This window comes from Furipterus horrens, unplaced genomic scaffold (assembly GCF_987537825.1).
Source record: "Furipterus horrens unplaced genomic scaffold, mFurHor1.1.pri manual_scaffold_4, whole genome shotgun sequence".
NCBI classification, from domain to species: domain Eukaryota; kingdom Metazoa; phylum Chordata; class Mammalia; order Chiroptera; family Furipteridae; genus Furipterus; species Furipterus horrens.
Window position 1 is genome coordinate 121,086,135 of NW_028327174.1, and position 18,055 is coordinate 121,104,189.

An 18,055-nucleotide genomic window follows, 5' to 3' on the forward strand; every position below is an offset into this window, starting at 1 on the left:
AGATTCTGCCTTGTGGTTCCCCACACCCTTACCTCGCAGACTCTGAAGGACTGTGCCTGGCCCTTGGCTGCTCTTTGCAGCCCCTCCAGACCCAGTTCTGGATCCCCCACCATGTCCAGGCTGGCCAGCCCTGAGCCCGGGTCCTGGATGCTAAGCTGTCTGAGTGCTCCTTGGGTCCTTCGGCTGTAGGTTCTGGGCCTCCAGAGGGCTGGCAGGGAGTTGAAGGCCTGGAGCCCAGGGGAAGCCTCCTGGAGGCCACCTCGAGTCTCCCCTCCTGGTCTGCACCTGTGCAATTCTGGTGCCATGTGGCCTGGTCATGCCTTGGGACCTCACTGTGGCCCCACGTGCAAGGTGTTTGCGTGTGTCTGTGCAAAGACCTGAGACATGTCTCTGGGTGTGCCTGTGACAGGGGCAGCAAGGGGCCCAGGTCTTCTCTAAATTCAAGGCTGAGAACCCCTGTGACAGTGAACTGGGAAGAAAGTGGCTGAGTGAGCTCCCAGCTCAGTCCATGGGCTCACCTCATGTGACAGGTGATTAAACTGAGCTCCAACTCCTTCCTCCCTGACAGGGTCCCATTCAAAGGGGCCAACTCTGGAGTCCTGGCAAGCTCACCCACCAAGGACCCCAGGAGTATGAAGTGGTTCCTTCATATGGGTCTTTACCACTGGCTTCCACGAGCCTCCAGGAGAGGCCACTCCTCTGGGGCCCTCTTGAGGCACCTTGGACCCATTACATGCACAGGCTAAACCCAGAGCTGTGTCCCCAACATGGCAGGTCCATGGCACACTGCCAGCCACAGGGCAAGAGGCCCTGAAGACTCCTCCCTGGCCCTACTGACACAATGCCAGTGAACATCAAGGTTGGAGGAGACTGAAATGCTATAAGATCCCTTGCCAGTCATCGTTTCACAGCCCCCCTGGTGGCATGTGGCTTATGTGAGGTTGCCCCAGGGGCCCAGGATGCCAGTAGTTGGTGTCCTGGAGTTACTACTGTGAGAAGAGTTGCCTGGCCAGCAGAGAACTTTGCAGAGAAAACATGAAGACCTGCATGTTAGGCCTCAGAGATGCGCAGGCTCCATCTGCCAGGGATACGTGTTCAGCCTCATCCTGTGCACTGAACATTGCATATATAAATGGCCATTAACTCAGTTTTCCAAAGTTCAGTTGGATTCCAGAGTCATTTTCTGAGCACCTACTGTGTGCTGGGCCATTGAGAATCTTCCAGAGCCTTCATCAAAGCTGACAACCAAGCCCATTTTGCCGAGGAGATCACCAAGCTCGGCAGAGGGCCTGCTGTCCCCTGCACCTCATGAGGAGCCCAGGCCTTGCCAACTCTGGGACCTCCACCATCGCCTGCTCCCTTGGACAGTTAGGACATGTGGTGTCCTCTCACACCTCAGGTAGAAGTGGATCTGAGATGTATGTCCCAGGGGGCACTCATGGGACATGAAAATGTCTTCAGCAACATGAGCAAAAGTCCTGAGGCAGGTGGTCAGGTTTCAGGGTGTCAGATGGTGCAAGGTGAGGCTGGGACTGGTTCACTGTGGACCAAGGCTATCCACACAGCAGGGATGTGGCAGACCCTGGGGAGGCCCTGCAGGATAGTGAGCAGGTGCACTGCTTCTCTTGGGGTTCAGCCTACTGGGAGAGGGCTGAGGACAAGGGCCCCTCCCTTGGGGTCCTCCTCTGCCCCTTGCCCTGTGCCCCATCAGCATATTCCCATGGTCTCTGCATGGGTGGGAAACAGCACTGCAGGTTGCCCCGTCTGTTTTGCATGCCCCCTTCTGTATGGACAGAGCCAGTTCTGGCACCTGCAGGAAAGGGTAATGCAGGACCCCTGGGGCAATGCTGAGAGCGACCAGTAGGGGGCAAGAGAGGGCCAGGAACGAATAGTGCTTGGATAGGTGCCCCAAGAGCTCAGTCAGTGCCTGGTGTTGGGCAGGCTGGGGGGGGGCGAGGAGCTGAGAAATAAAGTTAATCAGTGGCTGCAAGTGCTAGTGAGGAGACAGTAACAATCATATCAGCTTTGCCCTGAAAGATATTAAGTACCAGGTATGCCAGGATCTGTGTTAGTGCTGAGCATGAGTTAGCGCATTCTGAGGAAGGGCCTAGGACAGTCTCTTATCTTACTAATGGGGAAACTGAGGCACAGGGTCTCATAGCTGGTGGAGTTTGGGTTCAAGTCCAGGCACGCCAGCTCCAAGGCCCTTGGACTTATTAGGTGGGCCCCCAGAGAGACCTCAGGGTGGTGGCATGCAGCAGGGCAGCAGTTTAGGCCACACTGTGGCACTTGGCGCTTTTCGAAAGGGCAGCATCTCTTCAGCAGTCTCGCTCCTCCATCATGGGGGTTTCCCTTTTTCCTGCTGCACAGAGACCCTTGAGCTCACCATCTGCCACCACTCCTCCCGCTCTAGGTCTTGTACCTCCCAGTGTACCTTTGTGCACAGCCCTGAGCAAGGAGCCCTCTTGCAGATGTGGACACTGAGGCAGGTTTTGTGCAGGATACATAGCTGCAGGGGATCTCTGCCATGGCACTGAGAGTCTGTACAGGCTGTGACAGAGTCCAGAGGGCTCCTCATCAAGAGTTTAAAAAAAGATACTGTTGATGTAAAATCTAGTCTGTGTTCCCAGCCCTAAGCAAGTCTCCTAACAATAACTCCCAATGATAATGGTGCACACAAGGTATGTCAAAGGCATTAGTCAGCAGTGCTCAATTTCACAGGTTTGTGTAGGAACTACATTGCAGTAGCCACATTTTCTGAGACCGTGTTGTGTGCTGGGCAGAATATATATACCCTTTGACACAAGTGGCTGCATTGCTGGCCCAAGGAGCTCTGGCCTGGTTCCTGCCCAGGTTGGCTGTGTGACTTGTTTCCTTATCTACAGAGCTGGTAGGCGGTGGTCCCGACCCCACACATAGGTGCTCGAGGGCTAACTCCTCCCTGCAGGCCTGTGTTCCCATCTGGCCCTCTGCTGGGGCACTCTCCCTCTTCCTCAGCCTGCCCTAAGGACCCAGTCACAGTGTGATCTCTGGCAGGTCACTTCCTCTCTCGGGGCCTCTTCTGCTGTCTGCCTTCTTGGTGATAAGAAGATGGATGGGTAGGAGGCCCCACTTGGAGCTGAGGGTCCACAGCTTGTCTCACCCAGCCTGGCCCATGTTCTCTCAACCATGGCCAGCAGAGGACTACCCACCCAGGAGGTGGGTCACACTAGGACACAGCCCAGCCTCAGGAAGCCAGGCCTGGCCTGAGAGAACTTCAAAGAAGCCCTACACCCTGAGGTGCTGGGGTGTAAGGCTGCTCCCTTCAGCGTGTTTGTATCAATGCTCAACGAAACATTTACTCACTTCCAGTGTGCCATCTCTTTCTCATTTTTTTTTTTAAGATTATTTATTTTTAGAAACAAGGGAAGGGAGGGAGGAAGAGAGGAAGAGAAACATTGATTGGTTTGCCTCTCGCACATTCCCAACTGGAGACCTGGCTTGCAATCCAGGCATGTGCCCTGCCTGGAATTCTAACCAGTGACCTTCTAGTTCGCAGGCCGGCACTTAATCCACTGAGCCACACCAGCAAGGGCTCTTTCTCATATTTTGAAGAGAATCCTTACTTTTCATAATTTAGTTTTGTGTCCCCAGAATCCAGTGGACAGGCAGATGCTGAGTGGGGTATTCAGGCCTAAGAGGAGTGACGGCAGGAAGGGAGGCCAGACCAGGCTATGGGTGCCCTGACAAATGGCCTCCCTCCTAAGCCGTCAGGCTGCTTTTCCCAGGCTGAGTCCTGCTGGCCGCCTCATCCAAACATCCCTGGGGATGCCACCTCGGCAGAAAAATGATGCTGTTCCATTAACATCTGACACGGATTTGCAGGCCCCAAACAGACGAGCGTGCATGTAAACACCCGGCCTGGCCAGGCTCTCGCGGGCTCAAAGAGGGATCCTTGTAATTAATTGTCTGCCTGCTGGCCCAGCAGCCTCGGCCTGCTCTCCAGCCAGTGTTATTTCAAGATTGCAATTCCTCCTTGCCTCCCACAAACAGCATTTACTAAACAGCGGATGTGCCGGAGTTTGTAGGAAGGAGTGGAGAGAGGGTTCTGGCTCTGTGGGTATCAATTTTTTCCCAGTAAAATTGAGCTATCACCCTGGCTACCTGGTCATTGTGAGAAGAGGGTACACATGCCTGGCATGGGCCAAGCATGAGCATCTCACACCAATTCACATGCTATCTTGGGCTGTCCTGTTGAGTGGGTCAGGTGCTGACGGAGTCACACAATACTCCCAATATGAGCGCAGCAGGTTAGCACTGCATCTTATCATTTTCATGCAGTTTAGTTGATTTAATAAGTGTGTAAGGCTGCCTCGACATTGTTACATGTGTCTTTTCACCCTGAAGAAGGAGGATTTGTTCTAGAATGCTGTTCTAGAATGTCCTAGAGTGTTGCCGAAAATCAGTGATAGGTACCTCATGTGTATGTGTATATACCAATAATACTTTTTCCGCTTGCCAAAAGGGAATTTTTTTATCAATTGGTAACAATTCTCCACCTATTTTGTATATTAAGCCTTAATCTGCTATCATCTCACATATTTCCTTCCTGTCTGTGGTCATCAGGGGTCTTGCTGCTCTGCACCCCCAGGTGGTAGAGACAGCACTCATGTGAAACATGGGGATGGTCACCTTACCCTTAGGGTGCCCACAGGATCACAGGAACAAACCAGTGCCTGCTCACAGATGTGTCCCCACAATGTGTATTGGGATCAGTATCTTTGCTCAGAAAGTCATTTATTTCACTTGTAAATCTGGTGAACTGTCAGTTCTCAGTAAAAATGGCCCTACTTTCTTGTTCTTTACTTTTTAAAGCACCTAACTCCAATCACCCAAAATGTGCTGTAATTCGTAGCTGAGAGCTGGGGCCCCAAGTTTTATCCACCATCCAGGTATTTGTGGCCCATGTCACACAGACAGTTGGCAGTGGGTTTCTTCTACTGACTGTGTTTTAAGTTCTGGTAAAGATTATCAACATTTTCACTCTGCTCCTCCTGGGCTTTCCAGGAGCTGCATGGGGTGGGGATTCCTTGAGAAGGAGGTATCTTCAGCTTGTGGTGGATGTGAATAAGGACACTTCCTGAAGAACATTTTTCTTTTTGTTTCTGTTTTTTTCTGCTCTAACCTCAGTCCTATATTGTTTTCTTGACTGTGACTTTAGGATATGTTTCCAATCTATTGAACCTCTCTGTGTGCTCCTAGAATAGATGTGCTGCACCCTGTGGAGAATTTTGCAGCCAGGTGGATGGGCCTTGTTCTCCATCTACAGTCTCTGCTCAGGGAGGAGGGTAACTTCCTCATCTGCTCAACCCTCCCTCCTCCTCTCCCCAAATGTGGACTTCTCTGGGCTTAGCTCTCCCCCGTCCCTACCACACTATTTCCTGAAACCCCCAGAACTCTGTACCCTTCCCTGGGGTGCCCCATGGCCACATCTACTCTGCTGCTCTAAACCTTTATTCACTCCTAGGTTCCTTGAGCCTTGGGAATTGTTCTCTCTTGCCCTTCCCCCCACAGCCCTAGACTGGGTTCATCTAGCTTTGTCAGTTCTCAGGGACCTGCCAGCAGCCCCAATCCTCCTTCCCTGGGACCCCCAAGCCCCAGCCCCTCCTCCCCAGGGCCCCCTATACCAGCCCTGCTCTATCTCTGTCACTGATTTTCTTCCTCATTGTCCCCAAATTTAGCCTGAACACAATCTCTTCTGGTCATTCTGAAGCTCAGACACCTTTTGTGGCTCCTCACTAACTGCTTATGGGTTCCCCATATTCCAGATCCTCTAGTCTCTTGTGCCTCAACTCCAGAAGCCCCAGCAGGAGTGGTCAAACAGGCCCATCATGGCCCATTTCACTCCTCAGGATAGTGTCTGGGATTATGTGGAGCCCTCAGCTATGGGCAGACAAGGGTGCCAGTGGCTGGTGGATGGAGGGAGAGCAAGGTGGACTGAAAAATGAGGGACCCCTGATGGGTGAGGAAACAGAAATGAGAGGGGAAAGCATGAATGAGACCTTGAGAAGAGGTGGTGCCCCCAAAGCAGGGAGGGGAAGATGGCTTCACATAGAGGATACATGATATGTGTGAGGGGGGACCTGGGTTCCCTGGGCTGCACAGGTGGGGTCAGAAGTGGAGGCGGCTGTGTTGACCCTTGCCCTGCAGGGTGGATTAGGATAGACTAGCATCCAAGGGGCCCTTCTAGGGCCTGAGGTTATTTCTGCTTCCTCTCCTGGCTGCTGCTGATTTATGGTGAGAGCTGATGGGCAAAGGGTTGGGGCATGACTAGGCCGGCAGGGATGGAGGCTGTCCATTCCCTCTCTGATGGGCTGGGATGATCGGTCCCTGAAGCCCTGCTGCAACTGGAAGCCCAGATAGCAGAGTGCAAGACTCGAGATCCTTTTGTCACAGTCCTAAGCTATTCCAGACAAGTGCCATCAGGCCTCAACTCCATACACCCCCTGATAGGAACCTCATGCCATCATAGGCACTCTGTCTCACCCCAAACTTGGCTGGCCTCAGAGAACTAGAACCTCCTAGGCTCCTCTGTGGGGCCTGGAGAGGAGGTTTCTCTGGGTCTTGGCTCCATGACTTAGGCCATAAAACTAGGCCCAAGAGAAATGGATATGAAGACCTGTGGGTGACTGAGTCCAAGTCACACAATTGACATGGGTGTCCTCAGTGGCTCATTAAAAATCATGGCTCAGCATTGTTATTTTCCCTGTGAGCTAAGCCTGTTCCATATCTCCAACAAGAGACTCATTTGACTTGTCCTACCAACTCCTGACGGCCCTCGACCAGCTGAGCTGAGTCCAATGGAGGAATTGGAGTGCTGTCTAGAGCTGGGAAATTTGGAGAACACCTACCTGGGAGGTTCTTGTCCAGGACTCAGACAGATGCTAGGTTGTGTGGCTATGGCTATGGGTGGTGGTGGCTGGGTGGGGGAAGCAATTTTTATACCCCCTCTGAAGTCAGCTCACAACACTTCCCCAAAGGGAGATTCATTTGATCTTTTGCTGTGACATCCGGAGGCCCTTTTGCTCTGACATCTGGAGGCCCTGCCCTGCTAGACTTGTCCCTGCACAGGGACTGGCTGGCTGTACCAAACTGAACCTGCGATGTGTTCCTTCTGAGGGAATTAGTCTCAGGCAGAGACTGAGTGGTATGGCTCTGGAGTAGGGACCATTTTCTCCCCTTTGGGTGCCTGGCCTTGCTGCCACCAAGGAGGAGGCCCACTGGCCCTGTCTTCCTGACAGTAGTCTCCAAGCTATCAAGCTCATGCCTTGTGGAAGGGTATGTGAGTTGTGGCCAGCCTGGGCCCACTCTATAGTCATCCTATGGAAAGCTCTGGAGAAAGACCAGGAAACCTCAGGGGGTGGCAGAGTGACTGACATGAGGAGGCAGACCTCAGTGTGCCTTAAACCTTTTACTAATCTGCCCCTGGCTCAAAGCTGGAGTAAGCTGACCCTTGTACATAGCATGAAACCTCCCCCACACACCTAGGCACAGTAGAGGTAGCCACAAACAGTGAACTGCATGGCAGCTCCAGACAAAAAATCCAAGGTTCGTTATAGGCAGCATCTGACATCAACCTGAACCAAAATCCTGCCAAGGTGGACCCAGAACCAACAGAACCAGTGGAATTTTTCAGACCACATCAGAACTCAACCCAGCTAACTTCAAAAGTGTCATACCCAAAGGGAGATGAGTCAAGAGGCAGCTCCCACACAGCAGCTTATACACTGTGATCAAGGTCTATCATTACAGTCAACCAACCTGAGGGTTAAGCCCACCCATGAACATGCCAACAACATTTAAGACCCAACTACAATAAGAGAGCACACATACCTCACACAAGAGATATTCTGGGAGCGCATAGCTCAGGTGATCTGGAAGATTGCACCATGAGACCCACAAGATACTTTCAACATAAAACTGCCATATCAAATTTGGGAGTCATAGCAGATCTACCTAATATACACAGAGATGAACACACAAAGGAAGACAAAATGGAGAGACAAAGAAACATGTCCAAATGAAAAAACAAGAGAAATCCCCCAATAAAGAATTAAATGAAATGGAAGCAATCAAGATACCAGGCACAGAGTTCAAAACAATGGTTATAAAGATATTCAAAGACCTCCCAGAAAGAATGGATCATCTCAGTGAGAGCTTAAACAAAGAAATAGTAAGCATGAAAAGGGACATAAAAACCATTAAAAAAAGCAACAGATATGAAGAATCACAACATTTGAAATAAAGAATATATATAACAGCAGGTTAGATGAAGCAGAGGATCAAATCAGTGATTTAGAGCAGTGGTCCCCAACTTTTTTGGCACCAGGGACTGATTTCATGGAAGAAAGGCCTGGTGCATCTGGAGCTCAGGCAGTAATGTGAGTGAAGCTTTACTTGCTCACCTGCTGCTCACCTCCTGCTGTGCAGCCCAGTTAACAGGTCACTGATTGTTTGAGGACCCCTGATTTAGAGGACAAGATAATAGAAAACACCCTAGTAGAGCATAAAAGAGAGAGAGAGAGAGAGAATTTTTTTAAATGAGGGAAGTCTAAGGGACCTCAGGACAACATCAGGTGTAACCACATCCATATCATAAGGGTACCAGAAGGAGGAGACAGGGAGCAAGGGATCAAAAACTTGTTTGAAGAAATAATGCCTGAAAACTTTCCTAACCTGGTGAAGAAAAATGAAACACACGTCCAGGAAGCACAGAGAACCCCAAACAAGATGAATCCAAAGAAGACCACACCAAGACACATCATAATTAAAATGGCAAAGGTTAAAGGTAAAGAGAGAATCTTAAGAGAAACAAGGGAAAGACAACGGAGTTCCCTTAAGACTGCTAGCTGATTTCTCAACAGAAAGACTTCAGGCCAGAAGAGACTGGAATGAAATATTGAAAGTGATGAAAAAAAAAGGACCTATACCCAAGATGACTATCATTTAAAATTAAAGGCAAAATAAGGAGCTTCCAAGACAAACAAACAAACAAACAAACAAAAAACTAAAGAAGTTCATTACCACCAAACTAGTATTAATTACAAATGTCTTCATTAATGAAAAGGCAGGAAAAAATATATATAGATAGATGATAGATAGAAAGAACATGAGTATAGATAATAAAATGGCCATAAGTAAGTACTTATGAATAATTACTTTAAGTGTAAGTGGATTAAATGCTCCAATAAAAAGACATAAGGTAGCTGAATGGATAAGAAAACAAGATCCATATATATGCTGTCTATAAGAGACCCAACTCAGAGGAAACAAAACCAAACATATTGAAAGTAAAGAAATAGAGGGAGATATTCTATGCAAATGAACACAAAGCTGGGGGAGCCATACTTTTATCAGAAAAAATAGACTTTAAAACAAAGACCACCACAAGAGACAAAGAAGGACATTACATAATACTAAGGAGATCAATCCAACAAAAGTATATAACCCTTGGAAACATATATACACCCAACATAGAAGCAATTAAATATATAAATTCCTGTTGTACATAAGGAGAGATCAACAGTAATACAGTCATAGTGTTACAGAAAGGGGGGTGTCCAAAAACCCCAGAGCTTGTGGCTGGGGATGGGGAGAAGGAAGCAGCTTTCAGGATGCCTTCATATGCCTGAGGCTGGTGGCTAGTGTCTTTGTTATGTAAATGGTTGGGTGTTTCCAAGGCCTCAAGGAGATGGGAGGGGTCTTGAACTGAGGGATGGTATGGAAAGAGCACACAGAGCCTGTGTGAGGTTCTGTGAATGGTCAAAAACTGGGTAACATGCTGACTCCATCACAGGACACGGTCAGGGATTTAAAAAATAAGCAGCAGACATTTTAACGGGACTGACCATGCAGATTTGAAAGGAAGGTTCCCCATGCTGTTTTAAGAGGTGAGACACACTGACCATGCAGTTCTGAGAAGTTCTCCATGTGGATTTAATGGGGGACGGACTGGCCATGCGGTTTTGAAAAGGGTTCGGACCATGCGGTTTTAAGAAGGAAAAACTCCATGCAGTTTACAAGAAATCCGAGAGTCCACGAAGTTTTGGATTAAAAGCTGGCGGGCACCACAACACAGAAAGACCTTCCCAATCAGAATTGAATGATTGGCAGCTACCAGTAAAGCTAAACTGTGTCTAGGAAGTAGGGAAATGGTTTCTCTAACTTTTCTGAAACTAGCCTGGTTTGGTAGGGGGAGGCAGAAATATGTGTTTGTGGGTGTTTTTAGGAACATAAAACTTAATGGCAGAAATCTGCAAATAATCTAAATCTATATGACTATTAGATAAACAATTCGTTTTCTTTTCACTAAACTCTGGTATTGAGAGTTATAATTCTGGCAGCGGGCAATTGGGCCCCTAACTAAACAACCCGTGGGTGCTAGGTTTCAATTGGAGCAGCCCAGGGGTTCTGTAACAATAGTATGAAATTTTAACACCCCACTGAAATCAAAGGAATGATCTTAAAGACAAAAATCAAAAAGGAAACAGCAACTTAAACAACATACTAGATCAGATGGATTTAACTGATATTTACAGAGCATTTCATTCCAAAGCAGAAGAATATACATTCTTTTCAAGTGCACATGGAACATTCTCTAGGATAGATCACATGTTAGGAAACAAAACAAGTCTTAATAAATTCAAGAAGATTGAAATCATATCAAATATCTTCCCTGACCACAATAGTATGAAACTAGAAATCTATTACAAGAAGAAGAAAAAAGAAAAACACACAAGCACATGGAGATTAATATGTTACAAAACAATGAATGAGATAAAAACAAGATCAAAGAAGAAATAAAAAATTACTTTCAGTCAAGAAACAATGAACACACAACCTAAAATCTAGAACACACAGTTAAAGCAGTTTTATGAAGTAAACTCATAGTGATACTGGTCTACTTCAAGAAAAACAAAAACAAAAAAACCCTCAAATAAACAATCTAACCTTATATCTAAAAGAATTGGAAAAAAAAATCTACAAAGTCCAAAGAATATAGGAGGAAGTAAATAAAGAGTGGAAATAAATGTCATAAAGACTTAAAAAAAAATACAAAAGAGCAATGAAACCAAGAGCTAGTTCTTTGAAAAGATTAAAATGATTGACACGCCTTTAACTAGACTTAGCAAGAAAAAAAAAAAAAAGAGAGAGGACCCAAATAAATAAAATCCAAAATAAAAGAGGAGAAGTAACAACTGACATCACAGAAATACAAAGGAAATATAAGAAAAGATTACATACAACTATATACCAAAATATCGAACAATCTAGAAAAAATGGATAAATTGTTAGAGACATACAATCTTTCCAACCCAAATCAGGAAGAGTCAGAGAATCTAAATAGATAGATTACAAGTAAAATTGAAACGATAACAAAAAAACTTTCAACAAATAAAAGCCCTGGATTGAGAAGCTTCGTAGGTGAATTTTATCAAACATTCAAAGAAGAACCAACAGTTAGCATTTTCAAACTATTCCAAAAAGTTCAAGAGACAAGGAGACTTCTAAGCTCATTTTACAAACCCAGCATTACCCTAATTCCAAAACCAAATAAATAGAAAGAAAATTATAAGCCAATATCCCTAATGAATATAGATGCAAAAATTCTCAAGAAAATGTTACAAAGACCAAATCCAGCAATACATTAAAAAGGTCATACATCATAATCAAGTGAGATTTATTCTGGTCATGCCAGGTTGGCACAATATTCACAGATCAACAAACATGATACACCACATAAACAAAATGAAGGGGGGAAAAAATCACATAATTATATCAATAGATGCAGAAAAAGCATTTGATAAAAAAAAAAAAAAAACCTCTTAGCAAAGTGGGACTACAGGGAACATACTTCAACACAATAAAGTTCATATTTAACAAATCCACAGTCAACATCATACTTAGTGAACAAAAACTAAAAGTGTTTCCCTTAAGATCAAGAACAAGACAGGGATGTCCACTTTTAAACTGTTATTCAACATAGTACTAAAAGTTCTAGCCAGCACTCATACAAGAAAAAGAAGTAAAACACATCCAAGTTGGAAAGGAAGAAGTAAAACAGTCATTATCTGTAGATGATATGATACTGTATCTTAAAAACCCTAAAGACTCCACATTAAAACAACTAGAACCTATAAATGAATTCAGTAAAGTAGCAAGATACAAAATTAATATTCAGAAACTGACATTTTAATACATCATTTGCTCATTTGCTTGTTTTCATTAGGCTCCACTTACAGGTGATATCATATGGTATTTTTCTTTCACTGCCTGGCTTATTTCGCTAAGCACAATACTCTCCAGTTCCATCCATGTTGTTGCAAATGGTAGGAATTTCTTCTTTTTTACTTCTGTGTAGTATTCCATTATATAAATGTACCACAGTTTTTTGATCCAGTCATCCACTGATGGGCACTTAGACAGTCTCCAGCACTTGGCTATTGTAAACAGGGCTGCTATGAACATAGGGGTGCATACGTTCTTTTGAATTGGTGTTTCAGGAGTCTTTGGGTATAATTCTAGCAGTGGAATTGCTGGATCAAAAGTCAGTTCCATTTTTAGTTTTTTGAGGAAATTCCATACTGTTTTCCATAGTGGCTGCACCAGTCTGCATTCCCACCAACAGTGCACTAAGGTTACCTTTTCTCCACATCCTTGTCAGCACTTGTTGTTTGTTGATTTGTTTATGAAGGCCATTCTGACAGGTGTGAGGTGATATCTCATTATGGTTTTAATTTGTATCTTTCTAATGTATAGTGATGTTGAGCATTCTTTCATGTGCCTATGGGTCCTCTGTATGTCCTCCTTGGAGAAGTGTTTCTTCAGGTACTTTGCCCATTTTTTAATTGGGTTATCTGTCTTATTGATGTTGAATCATATAAGTTCTCTATATATTTTAAAGATCAAACCCTTGTCTAAAGTATCTTTGGCAAATATGTTCTCCCATACAGTTGGTTCACTTTTCATCTTGCTGATGTTTTCTTTTGTTGAGCAGAAACTCTTTAGTTTGATGTAGTTCAATTTATTTATCCTTTTCTTTCTTGTAGCAGTATTTTATATATATATATATATATATATATATATATATATATATATATATATATATATATATCTGGACAAAGGAAACAAAAGGAAAAATAAATAAATGGACCACATCACACTAAAACAATTTTGCACAGCTAATGAAACCATCAAGAAAATGAAAAGAAAACCTACTGAATGGGAGATCATATTTGCCAATAATACATCCAATAAAAGGTTAATACTCAAAATTTACAAAGAACTTATACAACTTAACACTCACAAAGAAGAAATAATTCAATTAAAAAATAGACAAAAGACCTGAATAGATACTTCTCTAAAGAGGACATACAAATAAAATATGCTCAATGTTACTAATCACCAGAGAAATGCAAATTAAATCCACAATGAGTTATCACCTCACACCTGTCAGAACAGCTATCAATAAATTCACAAACGACAAGTGTTTTGAGGATGTGGAGAAAAGGGAAACCTATTGCACTATTGGTGGGAATGCAGATTGGTGGCTAGTATGAAAAACAGTATGTAATATCCTCAAGAAATTAAGAATGGAACTGCCTTGTGACCCAGCAATTTGACTTCTGGGAATATATCTGAAGAACTCTGAAACACTGATTCTAAGGTATATATGTACTTCTATGTTCATTGCAGTGTTATTTACACTAGTCAATATATGGAAGTGGCTCACGTGCCCATCAGTAGATGAATGAATAAAAAAGAATTGGTACTATTACACATAGAATATTACTCATCCACAAAAAAAAAAAAAAAAAAAGAAGGAAATCTTACCTTTCATGACAGCATGGACGGACCAAGAGGTTATTGCATTAAGTGAAATAAGCCAGTCAGAGAAAGACAAATACCATATAATTTCACTTATATGTGGAAATCAACATACAAAATAAACACACAAAATAGAAACAGGCTCATACGGAACAGACTGACAGCTGTCAGGGTGGAGGGGGCTTGAGGGCTCAGTGAAACAGTTGAAGGGATTAAGAAAAAAAGAAAACCCTCAAGAACACAGACAACAAGGTGATTACCAAGTGGAAGAGGGTAAATGGGGGATAAATAATGACAAAAGGAGATTAGACTTTGAACGGTGAGCACACAATGCAATGTACAGATGATGTATTTTAGGATGGTACTCTTGAGGACTTCTAGCCAAGGTGGAGGCCTAGACAAACATGCTCCATCTGCCTTCACAACTACGAAGGAATATAACTACCTCAAAACTAGAGACAACCAGAAGTTCCAGAAAATTGAGTTGCATGAAAGTCCAACAAAGATATAAAAAAGAAATACTCATCCAGACAGGTAGTGGGGGCGGAGCCAGGGTGGAGTGGACACGGTGTGGTGGCAGGAGCAGCGGTGGCAATGGCAGGCTCGCAGAAATTGCAGTCAAGCATTTTAAAAAGAAGGGAGGGACACCTGGGGAGCACTCCCAGCACCACACCAGACCACGCAGCTCACCGTACCAGCACCAAAGAAAATAAAGCCTCATTGCTTCTGACTGTGAAAACCAGTGGGAGTCAGGGCAAAGGAAGAAACTTCAGGTCTCTCAGAAGAGTGCACTTTTTAAAAGACCCTCACGGTCCTAGAATATCCACAGACCCACCCATCCTGGGAACGACGCCCAGGGCAATAGCTAGAGAGGCACCAGTCCCATTTGGAAGTGGGAGAAGTGCCTGAAAAACGGACAAGTGCTGAGCAAGAGGCATTGTTTTCTCTGAGGCCCCGCCCCCACATACAGTACCATAACATGGTGAAACAGGTCGCCCATACTGATGAATACCTAAGTCTCTGCCCCTTAACATAGCAGGTGTGACAGCTCTACCTAAGACACAGAGGGAAAAAAACACAGGAGCCTGTCAAGATGAGGAGACAGAGAAGTATGGCCTAAAAGAGGAAACAGATTAAAGTTCCAGTGGGAGAACTAAGTGACAAGGAGATAGCCCACCTAACAGACAAGGAGATAGCCAACCTAACAGATGCAGAGTTCAAAACACTGGTGACAAAGATGCTCACAGGTTTGACAGATAAGCTTATGTACAGCAAATGCATAAGCAAAGAAGTGAAGTCTATACTAAATGAAATGAAGAAAAATCTACACAAAACCAATGGTGAAGAAAAAAAAACGGGTTCAAATAAATGATTTGGAACATAAGGAAGAAAAAAAGTCAACTAGTACAGAATGAGAAAACAAGAATTGAAAAAAAAATGAGGAGAGGCTTAGGAACCTCTGGGACAACTTTAAACGTGCACACATCCAAATCATAGGGGTGTGAGAAGGAGAAGAGGAAGAGCAAGAAATGGAAAGCTTATCTGAAAAAATAATGAAGAAAAACTTCCTACATCTGGCAAAGGAAATAGATATACAAGTCCAGAAAGCAAAGAGAGTCCTAAACAGGCTAGACCCAAGGAGTATCACACCAAGACACATCATAACTAAAATGCCAAAGTTTCAAGATAAAGAGAGAATCTTAAAAGCAGCAAAAGAAAAACAGAGATTTACCTACAAAAGGGTACCTATAAGACTATCAGCTGTTTTCTCCAAAGAAACTTTGCAAGCAAGAAGGACTAGCAAGAAGTATTTGATGTGATGAAAAGCAAGGATTACTCTAAGCAGCAAAGCTATCATTTAGAATGGAAGGGCAAATGAAGTGCTCCCCAGACAAGGTAAAGCGAAAGAAGTTCATCATCACCAAGCCATTATTATATGAAATATCTAAGGAACTTACTTAAGAAGAAGATCAAAATTATATACATTAAAATGACAACAAACACAACTCTCAACAACTGAATCTAAAAAATAAAAACAAAATTGAACTAAGCAAACCAGAATAAGAACAGAATCATAGATTTGGGGATCATTTGGAGGGGGATCATTTGGGGATCAGCTTGGAGGGGGAAGGGAGAGAAGTGGGGAAATGGTGCAGGGATTAAGAAGCATAATTGGTTGGTACAAAATAGGGGGAATTTAAGAATAATATAGGAAAGCGTGAAGCCAAAGAACTTACATGCACAACCCATGGATGTGGACTAAGTGGGGTGGGATATCTGGAGGAAAAGGGGGATACTGGGCAGAGAGGAGAAAAAAGAAAAAAGATTGAGACTACTGTAACAACATAATCAATAAAATATACTTTTAAAAAAACCATAATTGGTTGGTACAAAATAGATAGGAGGATGTTAAGAATAATGTAGGAAGAGGTGAAGCCAAATAATTAATATGCACAACTTAAGGACATGAACTAAGGGGGCTGCAATTGCTGGAGGGAAGGAGGGTACTGGGCAGAGGTGAGCGAAGGGAAAAAAAATGGGACTACTGTAAAAACATAATCAATAAAGTATACTTAAAAAAAAAAAGAAAAGAAAACATGACCAGTATATATGCTCTCTACAAGAGAACCACCTCAGAACAAAAGATCTACACAGACTGAAAGTGAAGAATGGCAAAAAATATTCCAAGCAAATGAACTTGAGGAAAAGCTGGGGTAGCAAAACTTGTATCAGACAAAATAGACTTTAAAACAAAGGTCATAAAAAGAGACAAAGAAGGACATTTCATAGTACTTAAGAAAATTCTCCATCAAGGAGATATAACCCTTGTAAACATATATGCACCCAATATAAAAGAGTACCCAAATATATGAGAAAAATCTTGGAGGACTTCAAGAAACTCATGAACAGCAACACATTCATAGTAGAGGATTTTAACACCCCACTGTCAGCAATGGACAGATATTCCAAGCAAAGAATCAATAAAGATATTGTAGCATTGAACAACACTCAAAATCAAATAAACTTTATTGATATATTCAGAGCCTTTCACCCCAAAGAAGCAAAATATGCATTCTTTTAAAATGCACATTGAACATTCTCAAAGATAGACAACATGGTAGGGCACGAAATAAGCCTCAAAAAATTCAAAAATATTGAAATCATATCAAGCATCTCTTGGATTAAAAACATTCATTGTCATGGAGACTGAATAATGTGCTATTAAATAATAAATGAGTTAATGAAATCAAGGAAGAAATTTAAAAGTTTCTGGAAACAAATGAAAACAACTCACAGCCCAAAACCTATGGGACAGAGCAAAGGCAGTCCTCAGAGGGAACTTTATAGCGATACAGGCCTACCTAAAAAAGCTAGAAGAATCTGAAGTAAACAACCTACCCTTATATCTACAAGAACTAGAAATACAACAACAAACAAAGCCCAGAGTGAGTAGAAGCAAGGAAATAATCAAGATCAGAGCAGAATTAAATTACATAGAGACTAAAAGAACAATTTCCAGGATCAATAAATCCAGGAGCTTGTTCTTTGAAAAGACAAACAAAATTGACAAGCCTTTAACCAGACTCATCAGGAAAAAGAGAGAAGACCCACATAAATAAAATTAGAAATGAACGAGGAGAAATTACAACTGATACCACTGAAATGCAAAGGACTGTAAAAAATTACTATGAACAACTATATGCCAAGAAATTTGACAACCTGGGTATAGTGGACACATTTCTAGAAACATGTAATCCTCCAAAACAGAATCAAGAAGAAGCATAAAGCCTGCATAGCATTGGGGAACACAATTTTTGTTGAGTTAGATCTGACACTTTTTTTGACTAACTTTTGGCATCTGAATCCAAAAATGACCCCAGTTTTTCTCTATCACGTCAACTTTTTAAGGTACAGGATCCCTTCCCTTTGTCCCCCAAATCATACAAAATGTATATACAAAGGGAAAAATATTACCTGAATATACTGTTTATTTAGAGTTATTTTATTCATATGAAGGCTATGTGTTGTTACTCTGAGTCAAATTGTGTACAAGAAGTAAAGTTCTGCTACCTAACATTCATATTAAGGTATTTTATCTTTTCAAACAACAGGCTAGGAAATACCAAAATGATATACTTGAAACAGTCTCCTTCACTTGCCAAAGCTTTAACAGATTGCTTCATGAGAC